The sequence below is a fragment of the Bos javanicus genome, chromosome 10 (assembly GCF_032452875.1).
Source record: "Bos javanicus breed banteng chromosome 10, ARS-OSU_banteng_1.0, whole genome shotgun sequence".
NCBI lineage: Eukaryota > Metazoa > Chordata > Mammalia > Artiodactyla > Bovidae > Bos > Bos javanicus.
Window position 1 is genome coordinate 17,048,138 of NC_083877.1, and position 24,665 is coordinate 17,072,802.

The 24,665-nt window shown below is 50.8% G+C and overlaps 1 pseudogene; it reads left to right on the forward strand.

Annotated features, from left to right (window-relative positions):
- The first annotated feature begins 1,425 nt into the window (after nt 1–1,425).
- LOC133255489 (ras-related C3 botulinum toxin substrate 1-like) overlaps nt 1,426–24,665 on the forward strand; it is a 47,834-nt pseudogene continuing 24,594 nt past the window's right edge.

Below are 24,665 nucleotides of genomic sequence, written 5' to 3' on the forward strand. Positions count from 1 at the left end.
GTCCAGCTCACAGAGTGGGAGGAGACTGAGCTCCCGAGGTGAGGTGAGGTGAGGTGGGGTGAGGTGAGGTTTGGGAAAGGTGCTTTCTCCCAGTGCCATCCTGGCAGTGCAGGACAGGATTTCAACAGCCATCTTGGGAAATGCTGGCCTCAAGGGCCGCCAGAGTGCCAGGGACATTCCCCCGGGGTGCAGGGACAAGGGCCAGCCAAGACTTCGTAGTCCCCACCCCATCACAGAGTATTCGGGCTGCCCCTGGGGTCCTCTCTGTCCTTTGAGGCCCCTGTCTCTACTCCTTGGCCTGTCACTCGGCTCAGTGGGGAAAGCCATCTTCCTTCCTGGCTTTGGCCCATGTACCTGGAGACCTGTGTGCTGAGCTGGGCCTGATCCACCTCACAGCCTTTCCTCCAGGAAAATTCACTGAAATTTTCAGTGTGCAGTCAAGCTGCTGTGTCCCGGGGCTGCGGGGCTCTCTGCACATTTGTGAAGCTGAGCTGGGAGCGGCAGAATGAGCCCTGGAGTGGCATCAGGGCACCTGGTCCCAGGCCCTGCTCTGTTGAGGTCCTGGGTAAGCTACCTCCCTCCTTTGCTTTCAGTTTCCCCATCGGTAGAGTGAAGGCATTGCACCAGCAGCATTGCTGAACAGAGAAGCCCGTTGCAGCCGCAGCCACTGGTACCTGGTTGGTGAGAACCTGTGGACCTGGTTACCCCAGGCAGGGTCACGAGCTCCATGGGCCCCTGGCCTGGTGGTTGGCACAGCCTCTGTCCCCTCCAGTGTCCCACATACAGAGTGGCCTGAACCTCCCCAGGACTGAAGATTTCCAGCTCTAGCCCCTAGGGCCTGGCCAGGAAAGAAGGACCAAAGGCCATCGGGGCTCCAGAGGCCAACAGTAGAGCAAAGGGTTGAGCCAACTGGCTTGCATTTGCCAACCCAGGCCAGAGGGAGAGGGCAGAGAGCTCTGAGCAACTGGGCCAACCAGAGAGGCCTTGAACTCCACACAGAGATAGGCCTGGTGCAAGCTGGGCCCCGCCATGTATGTAGCTGTATAAGCTTGGGTTGGTTGTTGAAGCTCCACCAGGCTCAGATCCCCTCCGTAAAATGGGGGAGAACAAGACAAGGCTGTTGTGAGCACGAAATGATGGTGCATACTTGGAAGACCTTAGGGCTAGCGTCTGTGCCCAGCACAGGGTGGCTGCCCGAGGCACCCATGTGCCCTCTGACCCCTATCTTCTCCAATCTTCATCAAACACATCTGCCGAGCTGGTGCCAGTGAGTTGGGTGAGGCTGTACATCAGGTCATCCTCTCAGGCCCCCAGATGCTGGCTGGGTGAGCTGTAGTTCCAGCACTGCGCTGCACTCAGTCTTCTTGGGGTCTGGTATGGTCCTCGGGGGTCTGGAGTTGCCCCCTCCTTTAACGTGCTGACAGTATGCTAGAGAAACAGAACCAGACTCACACCTACTCAGACCATCAGGAAATACACGTGGAGAATTCTGAACTTGGTGGTCTCATGTGAGCCATAAGCATCAGAAATGGGGTTTGCGGGGAACAGGGCTCAGTCTGGAGGGAAGTGATCAGAGCTGGGAAGAGGTGAGGCTGCTCTAAGCCAGCTGAAGTGAGGGTAGCGGGGTAGAGGGGACTGGAATGGGACAGACAGACCATGTATGCAGACTATGAAGCCTGAGGATCTTCAGGACGTGGTGAGGTGGGTTGCGGGCTGTCAGGGTGAGCCTCTGTGGGTGAGCCCTGGGATGATGGGTTCCAGGAGTCTAGCTCTCAGAGCTGAGTTTCCCAAATTCAGGCCAGTGGAGGGTGATCTCTTTCTTCCAGTTAGTGGGTGGAAGCCTGATCTTTCAACTTCTGTAAGGATTGGCTGGGATAGACAAAGCTCCTGGGGGTGACTGTGGTGACTGTACTGGGAGAGGCTGGGAGGGTGGGCCAGGGACCCAAGGTGGGGGCTGCATGTATGTGCGTGCTCAGTTGCTCAGTCGTGACTGACTCTTGCAACCCCACAGATTGTAGCCCACCAGGTGCCTCTGTCCATGGGTTTCCTAGGCAAGAATACTAGAGTGGTTGCCATTTCCTCCTCCAGAGGATCTTCCTGACCCAGGGATGGAACCCATGTCTCCTGCGTCTTCTGCATTGGCAGGTAGATTCCTTACCACTGAGCCACCTGGGCTGTGTGCTGGACAAAAATCCAACTCCAGGTCCATCCAGCACAGATCTACCCCTTGGGATCATAAAGGCAAAGAAAAATACGATGGACGTTTATTGGAACACCTATACTGCGCCCAGCCCATGCTCTGCACTTTGCAGCCGGAGGCTTCTTTTCGCCTTGCTAGCCCCATTCTCATCAGTTCCCAGATAAGGAAAGTGAGGCTCGAGCATCCAGGCCTAAAGTTTCCCAGGGATTGGTTGGTGGAGCCCTGTTCTCTTCCTTCTGCCCCCGCCGCCTCTCCAGGACTGGAGATTATATACTACGGCTTAGGATAGGCTCAGGCGCTCTGGCATTCACCTCCCACATTTGAACTCAGTCTGTCCAAGTTTCAAGACTAGATCTTGTTTCATCTCCTGCTGCCTGGAGGGTCACACGAGGGAACACCTGTTACACAAAGAGGGCTTGGCTTCTCAGCCCCACGGTCACCTCCCTGAGGACAGCGGCTCAGTCTCACTCCTGGCCTCTCACAGACCTCGGCACCATCAATTTTCAGAATGATGCCGGCAATTAGGATGAGTGGCGAGCAGCTGCCCGACCTGGCTGTGTCTCTGGGAGCCACTGATGAGGTGGGTGCTGACAAAGTGTGGAGGCAGCAGGGAGGGCCTTCTCTTCACTGCCGTCTGCCTCCCTGAACCGGAATTGCTCCTCATGGGCCGGGTTCTCAGCGGATGAGAGAGCTGTTCGACAGGAGCCTAACAAGAGAAGGCTCTACATGCAGCGCCGGGTGAGTAATTAGACGCTAATTAATTTGCATTTCACAAGAGAATCGGGGATGTTGAAGGAAAAAAAAGCTGCAAAGATTAAAGGCCTCGTGGAGAAGGGAGATCTGGGGGCGAGGAGAGACCATGGTGCAGACAGAGCTGAGAAGAGAAAGCCTGAAGCTGTGAGCACTCGTGGAGCAGGTGCAGACGTGGCAGGACTGAAGACAGGAGGTTACCTGCCGTGCCCACGACTGCTCCAAACAGCAGCCTGTGCTCACCACCCTGGGTGCAGGGTGAAGACGCTTTTGATCGTTAGTTGGAGTGTGGGGAGGGACGCAGGGCGAGACGGACAGAGATGTGCAGACACAAAGCCTGTCTCAGACAGGAGTGAGAGAGAGCTTGAGACATGCACGCTCCAACAGAAAGAAAGCTCCAACAGAAAGAAACACACACACACACCCTGGAAACAGAAAAGCCAGGAGGCAGGAGGGGAGGGGAGGAAATCAAAGAAAGTGGGAGGAAGAGAAGGGAAGGAGGTGGGTAAAGAAGGAAAGAAGTCAGGATGTGGGAGGAAGGGGCAGAGGGCTGCCTCAAACACCAGGAGGGCTCCAGGGAGAGATCTCAGCACCCCGCATCTTCCCCTGCTGGTGGTCCCTCTGGAGCAGAGGTTGGGGAGAGTTTTCTGCAAAAGGCCACGTCATAACTGAATAGGCTTTGGGGGTCATACAGTTTCTGTTATATGTTCTTTTTCGTAAAAGAGGCAAAAATCACCTTTAGCGCAAAGGACCTATGAAGTCAGGTGCTTACTGGATTTGGTGCCTGGAGTCGTCCTACCCCTGGGATAGAGCATGCTTCTCAGATGGACCGTGGAGTCCAAAACAGCCTGCATTTCTCACAGCTTCCCCGGTGGAATCTGGGCTACCTGTGCTCATATCCCATTTTGAGTGGGGAGGGTCTTGGCCACTGGGGAGGGTGGGGCTGCAGTTTGGCAAGCCATCCAGGCCCTGTTGGGATACAGCCCTTGCTTGTAGGATGCCTGGGAGTGCTGGGCTGTGGTCTGCACGTGCCGGCCCTCCATTAGGGAAGGCTTTTCTGCCCAGCTGCAGGGAGGGCAGTTAGCAGGTGGCCCCCCATGGATTTCACTGCAGAGACCCACCCAGGTGGAGGTCATGCCCTCCTCAGGGCAGCGGGCACCTGGTGACTGAGCCAGATGGAAGTGTTGGGTCTGGGCTGCTCTAGCTGGACAACTCCCTGCGGGGCTGTCGGAGGCTTTGTCAGTTCTGCACTACAATTCGATTCTCCTTCCCAATCCTACGTCCTCCCCAATCCCTTCCCTGGTGTAGATCCTTAATAAAGATCCAGCATCCCAAACTCTGAGTCTTCTCCCAAAGAACCCAACCTGTGACACAGTGGACATCTGGGCAGGGGGCATTGGTGACCACAGGGACAGCACTTGGTACTAGCTCGTCTCACCCAAGGGCAGCAGTAAGTAAAGATAAAATCACTATGGCAACCAAGGATGTCCAGGGCAAGGGTCTAAGGCCTCCTGGGGGAGGAAGCTGGGCAAGGGAAGAGGAAGCACAGTGGGGCAGGGATCGGGTAACTCGGTCTGGCCCTGGCCTTGAGGCTAACATGCTGTGTGGCTTTGGGTGAGTTGCTACTGTTCTCTGAGTCTAGGGTTCCTGTGAGTAAAATAGGCTAGAATCTATGACCCTGGGTGTATTAGTTTCCTAGGGCTGCTGTAGCAAATCACCACAAACTTGGGGGCTTAAAACAACAGAAAGCTTTTCTCTCCTAGCTCTGGAGGCTAGAAATCCCTAATCAGTACCACTGGGCCAAGATGAAGGAGTCAGCAGGGCCTCACTCCCTCCGCAGGCTCCAGGGGAGAATCTGTTCCTTGCTTCTTATAGCTTCGGGTGGCTGCCAACATCCTTTGGCTTACGGCTCCATCACTCTGGTCTTCAATGCCAGCACTTTCAATTCTCACTCTTCTGTCTTCATATTACCTTCTCCTCTGTTTTTGTGTATCAAGTCTCCCCCGTCTCTCTTTTTAAAAAGTTTTAATTTATTTTTGGCTGCGCTTGGTCTCTGTTGCCATGTGAGGACTTTCTCTAGTTGCAGTGATTGGGGGCTGCTCTTTAGTTGCCGTGCATGGGCATCTCATTGCAGTGGCTTCTCCTGTTGCAGAGCATGGACTTCAGGGTGCTCAGACTCAGTAGCGGTGGTGCACTGGCTTGGTTGCCTTATGGCATGTGGGATCTTCCCGAATCAGGGATCGAACCCGTGTCCCTGCTTTGGCAAGTGAATTCTTAATCACTGGACCACCAGGGAAGTCCTGCCTGTTCCTTAAAAACACAGTTGTGATTGCATTGAAGATTCACTGGACAATCCATGGTAACCTCCCCACCTCAAAGTCCTTAATCATACCTCCACCTATCCTTTTTATTCAAATAAGGTCAATTTTATACAGACTTTAGGGGTTAGGACTTGATCTCTTTGGGGTCCATAATCAGCCCTTTGCATCTGCCACTTGTCCTTGTGTGGGCTTTGACTCAAGGTCTCCCTTTCTGAGCTGCAGTTCTTCTTCTTCTTCTTTTTTTTAAATTATTATTTTGTTTATTTAGGCTATAAATAAATGAGGGTCTTTGTTGCCATGTGTGGGCTTCTGCTAGTTCCAGTGAGTGGGCGCTCCTCTTCATTGCAATGCACGGACTTCTCATTGCAGTGGCTTCTCTTGTCGCAGAGCGCAGGCTATAGGCACGAGGGCTCTGGTAGTTGCAGCATGAAGGTTGCCCTTGGGCATATGGGATCTTCTTGGACCAGGGATTGAACCTGTGTCCCCTGCACTGGTGGGGGGATTCTTACCCACTGGGCCACCAGGGGAGTCCTGAACTGCCGTTCTAGGTGCCTGGTCTATACCATTTGTTGTCACAGTGATGGTCTCGTTCTGCCAATAATTATCTTCAACAAGTATGGATAAGCTGTTCTGCTCACTTTAGCAGTTTCATTGGCAATCACCCCCTCCACAAATACTATTTACTGAGCACAGACTATATGCTTATTTGCATATTATCACTGACTACCACCCAAGGAAGTGAGTTCATTACGGTCTCCACCATGCAGATAAGGACAGGGATGGAGAAATTCAGCAATTTGCCGTGGTCCACAGAGTGGCTCTGGGATTCCCCCTTAGCTTGTCTAACTTGAAGGCTGTCTCATCTCCTACCATGTATCTCCTCCCAGGCATAAGGACTGCTTCTCTTTGAAACTATTTACAAAGTGTGGTCCCTTTTGAACTTTGAATCCAGTCTCTTATCAGATCCTACAAACTGCAGACATAACACAGGGAGCGTTGTTCAAGAAAGCTGCAAGTCCAGTTATGAGAGCCCAGGAATGAGGCTCGTTTGGGCAGTGCTTTTGTGAGGTCTGCCATGAAGCAGAGCCTGGGCGGGGGCTGGGGAGGGGGGGGTCCCAGACTCCCATCTCAGCTGCGCGTTTATTATTCTTCCAACTGAACTGTCTGGGACTTTGAATATCAGCCCTTGTTCCTGATGAATCCATGGGTTGAACTTCTTGATTACGTTATTTATTCATCAGCCAATGGGTCACTGCACACTGCTAGACATTGATGCTCATAATGACCCTTTCTCATGACTTTCATTTCAAGCCCCAGAAAAACTCTCGACATAAAAAAAGTTGTGTGAGCCTATGGAAGGAAACCACCATGGAAGGATGTTTACAAATGATTCTCTTGTGTGTGAGGGTTTCCCAAAATCCAGAATAGAAAGGAGGACTTGAGAACGTTTCTGTCGAAAGGGAACTGGATTTAAAAACCAAACACAAAAGCCAAGCTTAAGGTAAAAGTGTATTCAGCTGGCCCACGCACATCTCATCCCTCTGGACAGAAAGATGGGTGGAAACGAATTATCTAGAAGCAAGGAGCCTTTGCCCAGCTACTGCCGAGATGGAGTGGGCATGAAGCAGGTGGGGGCAATGCTGGGCAGATAGGACTGGCCACGAGTGTCCCTGTAAACCATATAGACAGCATGAACTTAATTTTCAAGGCCACTGGGTAGCTCTGCAAGATTTTAAGCAGAAAAGCCACCTGTTTATATGCTTTAGAAATATTTTATTAGCTGTGGTAATAGCCCTAGCAGCGGGGTGAGGAGGGCGTGGACTCTTGTTGATAAAGGGATAAGATTGTATTGGAATGAGTCAAATCCAGCCAGCGGTGGCCATGGAGAGTGCTGGGGGGCGGGGGGGAGGATGCCTGTGTATAACCTGGGTGGATGCTGGGACCTGCCATGGAGCTATGGAGATACAGCTGACCAGCAGGACTGCTCATGGGGGACCAGCGTGAGAAGGTTTTACTAAGAAAGGAGTCTTGAGGAGGGAGCAGGTTTTTCCTGGAAAATGCAAGCTCCCTTCCATCATGAACCCTGAAGACTGCGTCTGCACAGGGACATGTATTGAGAAAGCGACAGCAGCCAGGTGCTCATGAGAGAACCCGTAGAAGCCAGCAGTCTCAGTCCAGTTCTGCCCTGACTCATGCGGACCTCTGGGAGTCCATTCCCCCCCAAGTTTTCCTACCTGTAGAATACAAGAGTTGGATCATCGCGGGGCTTCCTTGATGGCGGGGAGGGGAACGCCTCTGAGTCTCCGGAATCAGTGTGCACACCTGGTACAAGGGTCTGCTTGTCCAGGGGTCGGCAGAGTCACTGAGAAAGAAGATCTGATCTCTCAGGCCACGCCCATAGCTGGAGCCCAGCTGGTTAGCACTGCTCTTGAAATATGCCAGGGGTGAGCCTCGTCTCACCCAACCAGTTCCTGGAAGGTTGAGGCTGGGTCATAGGTTTCACACATGTCCCTCCTTGGTGGGTGTGTCTTGATGTCCCCCAGAGGCCTCTCCATACCTGCAGAGTCACCTGTGAGGAGCACCGAGGCTCCTCCCTACGCCCGAAGGTTCTGGAAGAGCCTCCTAGCCCCCTGGTTGGCCAGGGCATGGGGCCTCCATGCCCTTTCTCTCACTTTACCCTGCAAACTCCTGCTCATCCTTCAGAGTCCTCGGGCCCTCCTCCAGGATGCTCCACTCAGAACTAATTTCTCACTGAAACAGAATCCTCTAGGCAAGGTGGCCACACCTCTCTTCAGCCTGTTTTACACTTGTCTGGGATGTAGGCACCCTCCTCCACCTCTGCCCCATGAGACTTTCTAGCAGAACTTCTGCACCTCGGTGTTACCAAGTGCCACCCCCAGTGGTTGGCACTTACTTAGGACTCAACAAAGTTAGCTTCTGTAGCCATACTAATTTGTGGAATGATCTTCCTGTTTGTGACCTCTGGCTCCTCGCTGGATCAAGCATGTGTGTTGAGGTGGGAGGTCTGGGGGATGGGTGAGGTCTGCCCACTCCCCCGGGGGTTGCTGGGAGGACAGGAGCACAAACGCCCGCCCAGCACAAAGATCTCGGCACCGTTTGCAAAGTACCTTGTACATCCCTTCCCACAGGCTCCCAGAATGACGAATGTGAAATGAGAAGATTACACAAAGCCTGTTGGACTCGTGACGGAATGGAAAGAAATAATCGTGTCTGGAGCATTTTGGAGCAGGCCTCCTGCCAGCCAGCCCCTTTAGAGAGAAAGTTGTGTGTGTTGTGTTGTATTACCCTGGCCGGCAGGAGCAGTTGTGCCCATTTTACAGATGTGGGGAGAGGATGTGAAAGCTGCCAGCTTCACTCAAGGTCACAGCCTTCCTCAAGGTCGCAGTGCAGCTCTCTCCGGCTGGCCGCCTCCTAGGATGAGAGCTGCAGCGTGGCGCTGTGTTTCTCTTGGACGGAGCAGATGGTCTTGCACCCTACCTGCACTGGCTAACCATATCTCGCCCTCCCACACATCCCGTTTGAAAGTCCAGCCAAGATCCACTTCCCTCTCTGGCTTCCATGCGCCCGTTGGGCCTGAGCCCTCTCTTTACACAGGACTTGCTCGAAACCGTTGGGGGCGGGGGCCCGGAGCCTGGCAAGCAAGCTGTTTACTCTGGGAGATGAACTCTTCTTGGGGGCAGGACGGGGGCTCTGGGGCTGGAGCCAAGGAAATCACCACAGCCTGGCCAAGGGGAGGCTTGAGGTGGCCAGAGGAATTTAGAAGTGGCCTCTGATCTCAGGGGAGAGGGCAGCAGGCTGAGAAAGAGGGCAAGCACCGTGATTGAGCTGTGGGGAGGCTGGCCCGAGCCCCAGGGCTGTGCTGATGGGTTTGGGGGGCGGGCTGCTGGCTGCTGAGGTACCCCCAGACATGCCAACAAAGCCAAGCTGACTCTGGGGGAGGGCGCTCACCCTCCCAGATTGTGGGAATCAGGCTGTTGAGTCACCCGGCCAGCTGGACACCACCACCACCACCACGGAGGAGCTGTAAGCGGGAGCATGTTCCCTGCCAGGGCCGCAGGATGCCCGGAGTTAACTGGGCTCGTCAGACCCCCTGATCTAGACTTGGCTGCCTCTTGAATCACTGAGCTGAGGCATACTTGTCAAATATTTGTCATATTTGAGGCTGTCAGCTCTTAAGGGAGTTCGGGCCAGGCACGCGCCCCTGTGGATGGGACGTTGGACCCGAGGTTGGGGCCCCGGACTTTGGCAAAAGACGGGCATGGTTGTAATTCAGAGCAAGTTATTTCATTTTCCTTTTCCTCTCAGTCGTATGGTAGGGATAAAAGGGAGTGTGGGAAAACTTCACATACTGCCCAGCACACAGTAGGGCCTCATGTAGGGGCTGCCTGTTCTAGGCCTTTCCCTGAGGACGGGACCAGCAGTCTGATCTGGGTCTGCATCATCCACGGCCAGGGCTCCCCTGCAGAGGGTTGGACCCCCCGGGGCCCACCACCAGGAATCCTGCCTGCACCTTGGGTGGTGGGCAGGGGGCAGGGGGAGGCCTGGCTCTGCTGATACAAGGCCCCCCCTCCCCGTGAGCACCAGGGACTTCTGCGGAGCCAACCTGCCCAAGTGTTGTACAACTTGAGACCAGAAGCCCGGACCCTCTCTCCAGGACAAGTGTCAACAGGAAATCTCCCGACTTATCTTGTTCACATTCCAGAGGTGCACTGGCTAGCTCAGAGACTCGGTAACAAGACACCACTCTGGCTGCACCTGCCAGAGAAGCCAGCAGGGCTTTCTCTGCCATCTCCGCCTCCCAGCCTGCACCCTAGGGATGTGCCTTCTGCCCACGGGGGCTCTCCAAGCCATCTAAGAAGGACGATCCCCCTGAGCTCTTCGCACACTTGGCTAATCCTTGTTAAGCATTGGCCAATCAGGGGAGGAGCCTCTTGGTGGGAAATGGAACTCAGCAGAGGACCCAACCCCCAGCACGCACTGGGAGAAGACTCGAAGTAGTTCATTGAGCAGGTCACATTCTGGGGATGGAAGCAAAGAACGTGAAGCAAAATGTGGTTAGGTGGGCCCCACACGTTCTTGGGGGAATCACACACATGTACACACAACCCTCCAAGTTGTTTCCTATGATGAGAGGAGACTGCTGCAGCCATAGAAAACCCAAGCCTTCTTTTATCTGACGGGCCCAGATTGGGCAAGGGGCTCACACAAAGTCACACAGCAGCTTAATGGCAGGGCATGATTTTTGTTATCTTTTATTTTCCCATACCATTTCACTGGACAGGTGTCCTCCATACTCCATCCCACTCTGGACCACCTGCCCCCAGCCCCTCACCCACTCCCCACCCCTGCCATCCCAGCCCCTGGCTCCGGCTGATGTGCTTGAAATGCTTCAGGCAGTGGGTGGGGGGTGGGGGTGGGGGGAAGGGGGCACAGCAGAGGGAAGAGCATGTGGGAGACCCCAGAGGCACAGGGAGCTGATGATGTGAGTACCACCTGGGTGAACGGGGAGAGGGAAGCGGAGGAGGTGTGGGGGTTGGGGTGGCATTCCAGCTTTATTACTTTCTTTTTCAGGATGTGGAACTGGCCAACCATGGGGGCAACTTGCTCACCCCCAGGCAGGTAAGTCTCAATCCCACATGACTCTGAGGTCCTGAGGCACCAAGAATAGGAACTTGCTGGGGTGTGGGGAGGGGGCACGTGAGAAAACCCACCTCTCCTGCCTCCTGGGTCAGGGCACCAAGGAGGACTTCCTGGAGGAGGTGAACCTATTTGGGACCTGGAGGAGACCAGGCTTGCTAGGGCACTGCAGGCCCCCCTTCCCCAAACTGCTTGGTCACTTCTCAGAGAGGGGAGGAGCCCTTCCCCTCCCCTAGGGAACTGGCTCATGAGCCCTCGATGAGCTCTTCAGATCTGGGTCAGGACCAGTGTAGGATGTCACCACAGGCATCTTTCTAGGCTGAGCTAAGCTGCCACCAGGTATGACTAATATGTCCCAGCCTGACATGTCTCAACTGGGTGGTCTCAGCCAGGCGTAGGTGGGCACTAGGGGAAACAGGGAAGGAGAGGTGAGCTCCCTGCTGTGACCTGAGAGATTCTTGTGGGGCCAGCCCTCAGAACCCCAGCTGCTGCTGCTGCTGCTAACTCACTTCAGTTGTGTCTGACTCCAGGAAAAATGATAATAGAGCCTTGCTGACTGTAAAATGAGGCAGAGTCTCCCTGAGAGTCCAGAACAACAACAGAGTCAGCCACAGAGCCTGTTTCTTGGGGACCCAGTGGTCAGTGCAATTAATGCACACCCACACACGCTCTGCACACCTGCTGTGCGCCAGGCATTCCAGGGAGATGTGGAGCCCGAAGATGAGGCAGCAGCTCAGGATCCAGTGGGGGAGATGACAGAACAGAAAGCAGCATGTTGAGCACTTGAGGAGCATTATTCTTAAGACGCTACAGAAGACGTGTGGTGGGAGAAAGTCATCCTGTTGAGGATGGTAAGGTGCGAATGTGTGAGATGGGCCTGAACAATCACAGGGAGAATGGACTCTTAGGACTCTCCATCTGGGAAGGATCTCCAGGCATCAGCTGATCAGGACCCACCATTCTCAAACTCGCACTGAAACACGAAAGGACCTGCTGAAACAGGCCCCCAACACACACACACACACACACACACACACACACACACACTGAGATTCTGATTCACCAGGGCCGGCTGGAGCCCAGACATCAGCCCTTCCAACTGGCTCCCAGGTGCTGCTGCTGCAGTCTGCGGACCATACTCTGAGAGCAGTGATCCATTCACTCCCTCCCATTTCCTGGGCGGGGGCCAGCTCAGGGGTCGGCTCACTCATCCCAGTTGTTCCTGGGACTGTCTTTGGTGCTCAGAGACCTTGTGCAGGGGAAGTGAAGGAGTACAAAGTCCTCATCTCCACCTGCTGGGCCAGGCTCTGATGCCCAGAGATAGAGGGCAAGCTCATGGTGGGTCACCCACGGGTCAGAGGCCATGACAGAGTCACTTGAAAACAAAGTTTTCTTTTTTAAAAAACTTTTTTTCATTAGTTCTTTCTTTCTAGTTGCACTGGGTGTGCGTCGCTTCCCAGGGGGTATTTTCTAGTTTCGGCGAGTGGGGGCTACTCTTCGTTGCGGTGCTCTGCTTCTCATTTCAGCGGCTTCTCTTGTGCAGCACGGGCCTTAGAGCACAGGCTCAATAGTTGTGGCCCGTGGGCCTAGTTGCTCCACAGCTTGTGGAATCCTCCTCGACCAGGGATTGAACCCATGTCCCCTGCATTGGTAGGCAGATTCTCATCCACTGCACCACCAGGGAAGTCCCCAAAACTAAGCTTTCTGACTCCTTGGGGGCCTGGGGACACTCTAAGGACAGGGCTGGGAGGAGGGAAACTCTGGGCTCCAACTTCTTGCCTAAAATGCTGGCTAAAGTGCTTCAGAATGGGGTAAAGGAGCTTGGAGACCCAGTTAACAAATGGAGAGATGGAATGTAGGGGGATGTGTGTGTGTGTGTGTGTGTGTGTGTGAGGGCACACACACACACACATGCAGCTCAACAACCATCACAAAAAGAACTAGGGACGTACTTACACTTTGAGTTTCTACCCCTTTCTGAGTGTCAGTTTCCTCATCTGGAAAAATTAAATGGGTTGAATTAGACAGTTCCTTTTGAGAGAAACAGGGCTGGGGGAAAGAGGGAGGGAGGCCCTAAGGAGCGTCCCGGTAACAAGGCCATCATTTGATTAGCGCCCAATTTAAAGCCGCTAATAGACATCTGAAATTTTGCAAAGCTGCGCAATTACCAGGCACAGCCTGAGTGGTGCTCTGTCTGTGGGGAACAGTCCATCTATCAGGGTGTCATCAGCCTCCTCATCTTACTCCAAAGACCTTGAGTTTGAATAACATTGACCAGAGGAAGCTCCTGAGACAAAACAAGAGAAGCCCTTGGCCCAGCAGCTCTGTGGAGGGCTTCAGAGGCAGTTTCCTTGGGCCCCCGCCAGGCTTGAGAGAGAGAGTTGTCCCCAGGGGTTCTGGGGTGCCGGCAGAAGGCCGGCTGCTCTTCTCTCTCCACCTGTCTCCAGGGCTCTGTCTGCTGACATCAAGCCAGTTACAGCATCCTTCTGAGAGGCCGGCAAAGAAAACAAAGGCTCTGCAAGAGGAAAGAGAGACCCCCAGTCAGCACTTGGGCTGTGGAAGCTTTAGGAATAACACTCACAAGTGTGGGAGCCAGCCTAGACTGGAATCCCGGTTCTACTTCACAAGCTGTGTGACCCTGGACAGTGTACTTAACCTCTCAGTTCTGTTATCTATAAAAACCTCTTTGGTTGGTCCTGGGGATTAGCTAAAATGACAGAAATGAAAGCACTTTGGAGGAACAAAAAATGGAATCCACTGAAGCCTTCAGCTGTGCTGTGTTGTAAATGAAAGCTGCTTAACCGAGAGTGGCATATGGAATCTCAGACATGCATCTGAGTCTCAGCTGTTTACTGTGTGACCCTCAGATACTCACTCAACCTCTCAGAGCCTTGGTGTCATCTGTAAGAGGCAAGTGTTTATGGTATTTTCCCTAAAAGGTTAATGGAAGGAAAATCAGAAAAGAGTCTGTGCAAAGGGCCAGCCTCTCAATAGGCCTCAAAAAGTTACGCTTCTCCTATTCCCCAGACATCCTCATTCCAGAGCCAGGGTAGCACTACCATTATCCACAGGTGTGTATGTCACTCTGCCACCCTGGTGGCCAGGCCAGGCTGCGGGGCACGGCCAAGCCCTGGATGACCCACAGCAGCCTACCCACCCAGTGGTTAGCTCAGGAAAGCCTCAAATTATACAATTTATGAAACCCAATCCAGTTTTCCGACTGGAACGTGTGATTAGAGAGATTACACATTCACTGTTGCAATTATGGTAATGTTGATGTGTGGACAGATAACTGGCAGCGGGGCTGTTCTGAACCGTCTATTTATAGGTTGAAGATTCTTGCTATCTCAAGGCAGACATATGGGCCATAAAGGCAGGCGACAAAAACAGGAGGGGAGAGCAAAGCTCCCTCGAAATGAAAAGACACGAAAGGAAGCGGTAATTAGGGCTGGGACCGGCTTATGTAAATCAGGTAATACTTTCAAAACAGAGATGAGATCTGGTTTTAATAAAGCGCATTGGAACAAATGGTGGAATAATGACTTAATAAATCTAAATACAAATATTTTGTTCCGTCTCCAAAATGAACAGCCCTGGCATCTGCCGAGCCCGGGCCGGGCGAGGGGGCGGTGCGGTAGTGTTACTGTATTCTTTCTCTCCCTCAGCAGGCTCGAAGATTTTAATTTTTAGCCTTCTGCTAAATTACACGGGCTGTCAGTCAACTGTGGGAGATATTTTGAGTAGGGAGATTTATACAAACACACAGAGCACACTCGGAAGGCTCAGCACAATATCTTTTACACCGGCTGGGATGTAAATCATAGGTTGTTCAGAGCCCGAATTACAGCTCTTTCGGAAATAGACTGCGGAGAAATTATTCACCAGGAGGAATTCAGTGGCTTTTTTTCTCAGTGCCCCTCCTCGACCCTCATCTTAATCAGAGAAGCTCTCTAGTGGTCCCTTTTGGTGCTTTTTCCACCCCCGCCCATCCCAACTCTGGTATCTAGAGCAGAAATTGCAAACCCATGACCCATGGACCAAACTGGATCCACAGGTGTGTGTGTGTGTGTTTATTGATTGGACCAAGGCTGATAGCCTGGAGACAAATCCAGTTTAAAAAATTAGTTGCAAATACCTGTATTTATTTATTCGGTTGTGCTGGGTCTTTGTTGCTGTGTGTGGACTTTCTCTAGTTGCAGCGAGTAGGGGCTACCCTCTAGTTGAGGTTCGTGGGCTTCTCATGGCCGTGGCTTCTCTTGTGAGCTTGGGCTATAGAACACAGGCTCAGTAGCTGTGACTCGCCTAGGCCTTCCTGTCCTGTGGCATGTGGGATCCTAGTTCCTGGGCCAGGGATTGAAACCCATGTCCCCTGCATTGGCAGGCAAATTCTTAACCACTGGGCCACCAGGGAATTCCTGGCAAATATTTTTCAATCATGCGGTTCATCAAAAAAGTCATACATCCAACTTCTCTCAATATAGGTCAGAATATCTAGCCAGCCACCTTGGGTTTGCCTTGTGTGGTGACAGTCGGCTGGGGCTGAGGCTGCCCTGCTGTCTCTCGGGGAGTGTGGACTCTCAGGTTTTCACTGTCCCTTCGTTCCCCAGTCCACACCACACCCGCTTCAACTATGGTACCTGCCTGGAGTCAAAGGCAATGAGTGTTTTACCCCTGGTGTAAATTCATTCCCTTTTAGTTATTAGAGTCTGTGGCTCAGGAGATGTTATTGAAAACAACACACGTTATCGCTCATTCTCAAACCTGCACCAATTAAATAAGAAAAATGTGGACAATATCTAAAAATACTAACGTAAAATGAATGTCAAAGAGACAGAGGAAGAGAGAGATTATTGATGATCCCTGCTTGGGAATGACTGCTCTTTATTTCATTCTGATCTGTTTCATCTGTTCCAATACGTGGTAGTTATTTATACTGATGTTCTTAACGACAAAATGAGAAGCTGGTAACTTTATGTCAATGCCCTAGATTTTAATGATCTGTGAAATCCTGAAGACTAGGTAATCCTTGCCCAAATTACCATGTAATTGTAGAACCTTGGAAGCCATCCATCTATCACCCATATATCTTTATATACACACCCATTTGTATGTCCTTCCCTCTATCCATCCATTTAGATGTATTTATCCATCCCACGACACCTTTGCTGAACTCTCCATATATACATACATACGTCTGCCAGTCCATCCATCCATCATCCATTCATCTATCCAACTACCGCAACCACAGAGCCCTCACTTCGGCTAGTCCACAATCTCCAAGTGGATGTCCAGCAAGACATCTTGTTCTTTTGCCAGGTCTGGCTGACCCAGAATTCTTCCTGTAAAAAATCTGTGTCTTCACAAAAGCACATGTCCCTGTGAGTTCCACACATCAGCATGTATGAGGGCTCTGCAGATATCTGAACCTCACTTTCTTGTCAACTCATTTACAAAACTCTCTCCTCCCTCCCCAAAGACCAGCAGTCTTGTTTTCTGGAAAAACTCCCTGGATTCCTTCCATGAATCCTCCTGAAGTAAGAATGGCAGACCTTCTTTGTGGTCAGACTCCCTGTTTTCCCTCAATACGGTGATTCACTGTGGGCCTTGAGCAGCTCAAAGCTGGGCGGGGCTCTCACTCATTGTGGATGCTGTTCCTATGGGTTCATCTGGGGTCTGATGGCCTTTTCTCGCTAATGATATATAGTGGGTGGCCAGGTCTCCCAAACCACCATGTTATCTTCACACTTTCCATTAATTCCCCATGTGAACCTCAAGAGTGACTGTGGATCCAGCTGGAAAAGTGCTTTGTGAGGTTATCTTTTCCTTCTAGAAAAGATTTAAAATGTCTCCTTCTGCTAATCATTACTTCCAATCACTCACCAGAGCGAAGTGGTTGACTTTCCTACATGGAGGGAGTTTTAGGTCTAAGCAGGCCTCTCTCCATCCTCTTTTGTCTGGAGGATAATGCCTGATACTTCCCTACTGGTGCTTTATTGATTTTATAGGACTTTAATCCTGGTTAGAATATCCATGCCCTTAGAAATAAGGAAGAGAGGATGTCACGCTATTCCTGGTCATTTATGCCTCATTCAGGGAAATTGAGGTTTTTAAGAACGAGGTTCAACAGGAAGTAAAAGGGGAAGTTCCAGTCCTGAATTGGGATGGGGAAATGGACAAAGGAGGGCACAATGTCAGACTTCACTCTTTGTCTCAAATAAGCTCCAGCATGAAAATCTCATGCTTTTCAGTTCCTACTCTACAACCCAAAGGCTTTCTGCATGTTCTGCCTTCCTTGCTGTACTCAAAGCTTCTTAGCTTCTTTTGCATTCCTCTCTAAGCCTCAGCCATGCCTGGATACACGTAGGTATTTCTCTCTCCGATATTCCTTGTCTGGGACCAGATGCTCCATGGAACTTGTAAAACAGCAGTAGCCCTTGTCCCACTAGAGGAAGCACTCTGCGATGGGATGGCATGATGGCAATGATGGTGAGGGGGCCTTCTGTGCGATGGGAAAGGCAAGTGGGAGACAGCAGATGGGCAAGGGGGTGTGCCGGGGCCAGAAACACTTCCTGGGAGATGGGAAATGTTGCAGGAGGAGCCAGGGTGGCACTGAGGAGGGAGCAACAGTGGGTGAACCAGGCAAAGGCAGGATGGGTGTGAGGGAGATGGTCAGATGGGAGAGGGAGATGGGAAAGAGGGCTTTGTGGTGGCAACAGTGGGATAATTCTGTGTGAAAATGCAGGCTTGAAAAAAGTAAAAGTGTTAGTCGCTCAGTTGTGTAGAACTCTTTGCGACTCTGTGGACTGTAACCCACCAGGTTCCTATATCCATGGAATTCTCCAGGCAAGAATACTGGAGTGGGTAGCCATTCCTTTCTCTAGGGGATTTTCCTGACCGAGGGTTTGAACCCAAGTCTTCTGCATGGCAGGCAGATTCTTTACCATCTGAGCCACCAGGGAGACACAACAACAATAATGGCTCTCACATTTTCAGCACTTCCTACATATCAGACTCTGAAAGTGTGAAGTGAAAGTGTTAGTCGCTCAGTCGTGTCCGACTCTTTGCAACCCCGTGGACTGTAGCCCGCCAGGCTCCTCTGTCCATAGGATTTTCCAGGCAAGAATATTGGAGTGGGTTGCCATTTTCTTCTCCAGGGGATCTTTCCAACCCAGGGATCGAACGCAGGTCTCCTGCATTGCAGGCAGATTCTTTACTGTCTGAGCCACAACTGACTACTTACTACAAATAATCTAATATCAGTTTCCCCATAGCCACTTACAAGTGACAGGACAAAGCTTATTTATTTCCTTGGAAATATTCACAGCCCCCACTGACCCGACTTGTTCCTGGTGAATAGAACTCTGTTGTGCACTCTGAATTTTCTTCCTCCAACCCTCTCCTAAAAAAGGATGAATTCTTTTTGGAGGGAAGATAGGGTGGGGAAGAGGAGGAAAGAAGTCCTGTGTAGCTGAGGCTTGTGGGACTATCTCGTGGCTGCATGTGTGAGATGCTCCAGAGCAACTGGGAAGATGGCAAGAGGACTGAGGAGTTTTCCACAGGAGGGGTGATTTTAAAAATATTACTTTGAATTATTTGAGAGAAGGCAGTGGCAACCCACTCCAGTACTCTTGCCTGGAAAATCCCATGGACGGAGGAGCCTGGTAGGCTGCAGTCCATGGGGTCGCTAAGAGTCGGACACGACTGAGCAACTTCACTTTCAGTTTTCGCTTTCATGCGTTGGAGGAGGAAATGGCAACCCACTCCAGTGTTCTTGCCTGGAGAATCCCAGGGACGGCGGGGCCTGGTGGGCTGCCGTCTCTGGGGTCGCACAGAGTCGGACACGACTGAAGCGACTTAGCAGCAGCAGCAGTACAAATGGAATTCTTTGTAAATTCTTTTTGAGTGCTAAATAAAACTGGATCACATGGGCCCTTGGGTTTATAAAGTTTATGTAAGTATTTTCGTTTGCAGATGAAGTGAATAGAGCTAGGAGCAGTTAAATAATCTGCTCAAGGCCACACTGCCGGAAGTGGTGGTACCAGGGTTTGCTGCCTGCCTCTGATGATGCTCTCGTTTGCCATACCGTGTGTTCCCCAGGCCTGACTCATAGATGTGTAAAAGTGGAAGGGACAAGGGACCATCTCAGTCAGTTGTTGGCTGAGTATAGAGACTGAGGACTAGAGAAGGGGGGTGGTCACCCGAAGTGAGACAAGGAGGACTCATCAGATGAGAACCTCAGCTTCCTGCCTCCAGCGAGCCTTATCCTTTCTCTTTACTGAGTGCGTACTACTAGGAATACTGTGCTGAGAGCTTTATGACCGACATCTCTTTAAAACCTGACAATCCCCAGAGGCAGGCATTATTATCTCCATTTTACATAGGAAGAAACAGAGTGGCTTGTTGGTATTCATACACTTCAGGAAGATCAAGACTGGAATTCGAAACTAGGCCTGTTTGGCTCAAACTTATGCCCTCAACAGCTCTTTCCTCACAACTTGCTTTCATGCTTCGGTTACTGAGACACTAGAAAGCTTTGGTTCTTTAATTCTGATGTCTTAAACAAAACTCTGTTCTATTTATAGTTGGGTCAAACATCTAGGTACAAGAGAAGCATTTTTCATGCAAAATTTGACATTGTTTACAATTGATGTTGGAGACAAAGATGAGGGGGAGGTTGGGGTGTCGACACGACAGGGAATCACCTGTTGGGTGAGGTTTCTGAATCAACAGTGCAAAACTGAACAGAGAGAGGCCTCTGGGGATTTATTTGTTCCCTCTTCTTCCACTGGAATCAAACTGACAAAAATATTCCACCACTAAGATAGGGTTATTGTTAGCTGCTTTACTCTGGGGACACTGGACATCAATCCTTGCCCACCTGTGCACGCACACACACATTTAATTTACTGAAGAGTATTATGCGCAAAACACCCCGTAGGCATGCACCCATTGCACATAAACAATTCATTGCCTCATCTCCGAAAGATGTTACAACCCAGCAGAGCAAATGCATGAGCTCACCAGGAACTTCCAGGTAAGGTGGGAATGGTATGTGCCTCCAGAGAAGGGTAGATGGGCGGGGGTGGGGGAAGAGTTCAGAAGACCAAGTCATCCTGTTTGGCCAGAAATCTAGAGAGCTTCCTGGAGGAGGTGAGGTTTCAGAAGAACAGGAATTTCTTGCCTGTCAGAGATGGAAGGAAATAGATAGTTCGATCTAGGGATTCTACATTTATGTGTATATTTCTCCCTACAAAACATTCCCTTTTCTATCTTCTAGTTAAAAAACCTATCAACCAAATTCCTTCAAGTGTGTTTGTTATCCTAATTTCTCTGATTTCCTCCCCTCCTTCGCCTAAGTTTATTGTTGACTCCCTGTGAAATAAATCATAATTGCCTACTGTCACAACATGAGAACCACTTGACAGGCAGTTATCCTGAGATACTGTCACCGCCCGTCAGCCAGCTGGCTCTGGGGTTGGGGGAGGGGAGGGAAAGAGCCCAGCAGCCAGATTCAGGGTCCCAAGGCCCCAGAACATCTCCCATAATCAGGCAGGATGGCCCCTTCCCATGCATGCCCAGCAGCAGGAGAAGATACATGTGCTATAAGATGCGGGAGGCGGGGGGGGGGGGGGGGGGACATTTAAGAACTCCCACTCCTTTAAAAAAAAAAGATATTTCAACAGCCCAGTTTTCATCCTCCTTCTGGCCAATTGGCAGTTTGTAAGTCACCACCACCAGATGACAAATTATTACAGGGAATGATCAATATATTTTTCAGTAGAGCTGGCATTTGGGAAAAACAGACTGACATACAAAGAGACAGTCTTGGAAGCATTAATGTTCAGAGGCTACCGATTAATCAATAAGTAAATATTTCTTGAGTGCTTATATGGATAAGAGGCAGCATAGTGCAGTGATTAATAGGGCCAACTGTGGAGTCTGATGGGTCTGGGTTTGAATCTTGGATCCACTGCTCACAACCTGTGATATTGGGCAGGTTCCCTAACTACTATGCACCTCTGTTTTCTGTAATGTGTGGGCTGCCTGCCAGGATTAAACAAGATAATATGCTTAGCACTTAACATGCTTATGACAGTTCCTAGTACATGATGTGTGCTCAGGAAGGGCTGTTGCTGAGGTTGATGTCATTGTGCTTAGGCTCCGAGGGGAGTTCAAGAGATGACAGGGCTCCTCGTTTGCAGAAGTCTAAAACTGAGCTGAAGTGACCAAACACCACCATCACAGAAAATGGCAAAAACTTCAGGTCGGAGGTGGCTGATTTTGATTGTGGGAACAACGGAAGGTTTGAAGGCAATCGCTTACTCCACGTGGCTGGATTGATCAGGGAAGCTTTCAGAGAAAATGGAGACTCAACAAATGGGCCATAAAAGAAAACATCATCTGAGCCTCTACTACAGGTTGGGTGCTTCCAGAATACCTTCAAGAGAGGTGTGACTTATTCCCATATTACCCACAAGGGATCTAAGACTTAGAAAAGTCAAGCTAGAGAGTTAAAAGAAATAGTAGGGGTACTGTTTATGGGGTTTGCTGGATACCTGAGGCGTTGTATGCAGCGTGAGGCTGCAAGGTGCACTGGAAGGCTCGCAGACCGGAGGTGTTTGTGTCATCTTTGAGTCCTCTTTCTCTGTTGCCACCGCCTGAGGCAAGTCATTGTCTCCCCAGTCTGAGTTCTTGCAGCAGCTCCCAGCCCTCCCTTTAGCCTTCCATTCTTAGCAGAGAGTCAGAGTTGAGTCAGAGTGAGTCTGCTATTGGGTCCTGGTGCACCCAGAAGGACAGCTGGCTGAAGGTGCCAATTGCAAAGAAACCAACAAGGGATGGGCAAACTCCTGGAGCAACTGGGACCCAACAGAGCTGGGATTATCGAGGGGGCGTGGTCTGTGGTAGGAGCTGCATTCTCAGGGGAAGGACAGGGCCACCACATGGAAGTAACTCACCCTGGCTTTTCTCTCCTTCTCCCCTCTGATCTCCTGTTGCAGTTGCTATTGATTGAACTCTACTGGGAGCCAGAGGGCAAAGGAGAACCCGTGATGCAGTTAAAAGCAAGCTTAGGACGATGCTAAGGAAGCTTGGGCCCCTAGTCTCTCACTGGCCCAAGTCCCTTCCCAGGTTATATGTTTATAACTTTGTGTCATTTTTCTTGAGCAAGACTCCCCAATTGTTTAAGCTTGAGGCCCCACAAGGTCTGGATCTGTCCTTACATTAATTACCAGCCTAGTAGGACTCAAAGCAAGGCGGAAGAGTCTAAGTGGTTGCTGGAGAATTTCTAGCACAGACATCCACTGAAAAGACCTAGTCATAGCTCATTAGTTCTCTGCCCGAAACCTTCGTATCATTCCTCAGCAAGGCCGAGGATGTGCTGTTCCTCCCAGGCCCTACCTGGTGGCTGCACTGTCTACTTCTCCTGCTGCCCCCCTGCTCACGTGGCCCCAGCCACAGTGGCCTCCTTGACGGTCCCTGCATGACCCTGACACACTTCTTGGCCCTTGCTCTCCTTGCGCCTGGAACTCCTGTCCCCACAGGTGCCCGTGACTCCTTCAAGTCCTGGTCCTAATGTCATCTCTCCCCAGGTGGCACTTCCCTGACCTTCGTATTTCAGTTACTCTTTGCCCGCTTTATTTGTCTACAGAGCGCTACTCTTCTAACTATTCTCTAGTTTACTTATCTACTTGGTTTTGCATCTCTCTTGCTTCATTGAGCTGTCAGCTCTGTGAGGGCAAGAGTTTGTTCATTTGACTCCACAGCTGCATCCCTGGTGCCTGGAAAAATACCTGGCACATAGCAGGTGCCCAGTAAGTAGTAGAGGAACTAGCAGATGTTCCGTAAGTGCTGGAGCAGATCGTTGGATGAAGGAAGGGCAATCCAACCAAGCCCTGAGTGTGATGGGGAAGGCAGACGTGCAGAAGTCGGATTCCGAGGCAGGAAGGTCCACACTGCGTGAGAGCACCGCAGCGTGGGGAATTGGTGCTCAAGCCCAGGAGTTTCGATACCAAAGTCCAGGTCTTTCCATCACACCCACATTTTCCAGCTTCCCTCACTTTTCAGGGGTAGTATACTTCAGGGATAAAGAGCATGTCTGCTTGCTCCAGGCAGAGTGGGTCTGCTGGATTTGTTTTACACATAAGGTGTCTGAGAATTGTTTTATTTAAAGAATGAGCTCTGGGTTTGAAAAAGATTGAGCCTTCCTTAACACCTCTCCATGTCTTGAAGGGAACACCCCCACGGTGGGAACTTGGCATGAACAAAAGCCTGAGGGTCAGGAAGGAGAGGCAAGTAAAGCAGGCAGTTGTGGAAAGATCCTGGGAAAACCCACCGGGATGGGGATGCAGGTGGGTGCTGAGCAGTCTGGACCATGTGCAGAAGACACCAAGGAGGCGGGGCATCTCAGGGAGAGACAGGTGATGAGAGCAGCTGTTGGAGAATGTGGCTTGGCCTGGATATCCAGGAGGGACTAGAGCAGAGAGGGCAGGGAGCAGAGGCCAGAGGCAGTGAGGATTGTGGAGGGGCTCCAGGAAATAGAGAAGAAAGGGAATGGGCCAATATTTTCCAGGACGACTGTAAGCCTGTAGTGCAAGCCTTGCTGGGACTGCATCTGGCATCTGCTCTCCCCTTAGCTCTCACCTAGTTTCTCCAGCTCCTGGGTCTCAAGCCGAATAGGTAAGAGCAGGGCTGGTACCTGGGCGAGAGGAGTCAGGCACTCACCTCAGTGCAACACTGAAAGGGCACCCCAAACTCAGTATCCAGATAAATAAAACTTTAATGTAATATATTTTTTTAAAAAAAGCAAAATTAATGCAAAAAAATCTTTAATAAAAAGAATACTGAAATTTCAAATGAAGACAGAGATTGGAGGCAACCGCAGTGCCCATTATTAGGTGAATAGATAAAGAAACTGTGGTACATTCAGGCAATGGAATATCGTTGCTGTTGTCTAGTTGCTAAGTCATGTCTGACTCTTTACGACCCCATGGAGCACGCCAGGCTCCCCTATCCTTCACTGTCTCCCAGAGTTTGCTCAAAGTCGTGTCCATTGAGTTGGTTGGTGACGCCATCCAATCACTTCATCCTCTGTCGCCCCCTTCTCCTCCTGCCCTCAATCTTTCCCAGCATCAGGGGCTTTTTCAATGAGTCAGCTCTTCACATCAGGCGGCCAGAGTATTCAGGGCTAAAAAGCAGTGGCTCTCAAGCCAAGAAACGACATGGAAGTACCTTAAATGCATAACACCAAGTGAAAAAGTGAGCCTGAAAAGGCTATGTATTATATGATTCAAATATATGACTTCTAGAAAAGGTAAAACTATGGAGGCAGTAAAAAAATCAGTTTTGCCAGGATGGGGGTGGGGTGTGTGTGTGGGAGAATGAAGGGGTGAACGGGTGGAACACAGGATTTTTAGGGCAGTGAAACTGCTGTATATGACGCTAAATGGTGGAATCCGTGTCATTATTCATTAGTCAAAATCCACAGAATGTAAAAACATCAAGAGTAAACCACATGGTAAACTAGGGACTTTAATGCTAACGTTTCAATACTGATTCATGAATTATAACATACATACCACATTAATGTAAGTAATTGGGGAACTGGACATGGAACAAGAGACTGGTTCCAAATCAGGAAAGGAGTACACCAAGGTTGTATATTGTCACTCTGCTTATTTAACTTATATGCAGACTACATCATGAGAAATGCTGGGCTGAATGAAGCACAAACTGGAATC